This window comes from Cyprinodon variegatus, unplaced genomic scaffold, assembly GCF_000732505.1.
Source record: "Cyprinodon variegatus isolate N-32 unplaced genomic scaffold, C_variegatus-1.0 Scaffold1221, whole genome shotgun sequence".
Lineage (NCBI taxonomy): Eukaryota > Metazoa > Chordata > Actinopteri > Cyprinodontiformes > Cyprinodontidae > Cyprinodon > Cyprinodon variegatus.
Window position 1 is genome coordinate 26,866 of NW_015151674.1, and position 1,457 is coordinate 28,322.

Below are 1,457 nucleotides of genomic sequence, written 5' to 3' on the forward strand. Positions count from 1 at the left end.
AGAAGGAGAAACATTCGGAGATGTGTTTGACTGAGATAAATGCGGGTCAGACATGTTTATTCACTAGACTTTTTTTCATCCAAGAATGTTCTTCATTATATAGCACATATTCACCAAGATGGACAAACGGAAGCCGGGGTCTTCTTGGTTGCCTGGTGCAGTCACAAGCTCGCCGACGCCTGCCAATGCCTGAATAACCAGGCGCTCAGGAACTCCTTCTTGGTTGCCGGCTGCAGACAGAAGCTCGCTCACAGCCGTCAATGTGTGAAAAGCCAGGTGTCTGGATTCTTCTCTGATGGGAATGCTGGACTAGCCGATTCGATTTCTTACTGAGGAAAAAAAAAATAAATAAAACAATTACTAAAATTGACTTTTAAAAAAAATAAAACTTAATAAATAAATAAAGAGTATTTACCTTCATTTCTCAGTCTGTTCGTTATAGCGAGAAGGGGTGAGTCTAAGAGAGTGAAAAATATATATATATGATTATATGATATTAAAACTCAGAATTATTATTATTATTTTATTTTCTTACCATTGGTTTCGGGTGTTGAACTAAAAGTTGGCTGGTCAGATCTTTCTTGAATCGTATTTTCAATTTTTTGATCTTCTTCACCACTTCCTGCTTCTGGTATATCCTGGACTACAGTTTCTCCGCCATTATCGGTTTCCTGGACTACATCTCCCCCAGCACATCCTGCTTCCGCTATATCCTGGACTACAGAACTTCCTGCTTCCGCTATATCTTGGACTACAACTTCCGCAGCGTCCCCTTACGCATTGTGTTGGACCAGCAGCGCTGCAGAAGCGTTGGCTGGCTGTATGTTTCTGGCAGAGCGTTTCCTTCGTTTTCCTGCTGAGGAAAAAAAATAACGCGCTTTAGTAAGACCGACTTAAAAATAAAAAATCCTAACAACTAACTTAAATTAAAAAGGCTATTTACTTTATTTTCTCCGTTTTGAAGAACGCCGGACTTTCAATACCTTCCTTGTAGCGAGAGGCTGAGAGTCTAACAGAAAAAACAAAGAAAAATATATATGATTATATGATAATAAAACTAAGAATTATTTTATTTTAATTTTTTTTTTCCACTGGCTTCAGCTGGTGTTGAACTACAAGCTGGCTGATCAGATCTTTCATTCGGAATGGATGTGTCTGTGAGAAAAAAATAAATAAATAACGCACTTTAGTAAGACCGACTTAAAAATAAAAATCCTAAAAACTAACTAAATTAAAAAGGCTATTTACTTTCTTTTCTCTGTTTTGAAGAACGCCGGAGTTTCAATACCTTCCTTGTAGCGAGAGGCTGAGAGTCTAACAGAAAAAACAAAGAAAAATATATATGATTATATGATATTAAAACTAAGAATTTATTTATTTTTTCTTACCATCGGCTTCAGTTGGTGTTGAACTACAAGCTGGCTGATCAGATCTTTCATTCAGAATGGCTGTGTCTG

At 37.2% G+C, this 1,457-nt stretch overlaps 1 long non-coding RNA gene across 1 annotated transcript; it reads right to left on the minus strand.

Moving 5' to 3' along the window:
- Window positions 1-30: 30 nt before the first annotated feature.
- Window positions 31-688, minus strand: LOC107102238. Its single transcript, XR_001482122.1, has 3 exons — window positions 536-688; window positions 416-457; window positions 31-329 (listed from the first exon to the last, which is right to left on the minus strand). It is a non-coding gene; the product is annotated as an uncharacterized LOC107102238 (long non-coding RNA).
- Window positions 689-1,457: the final 769 nt, after the last annotated feature.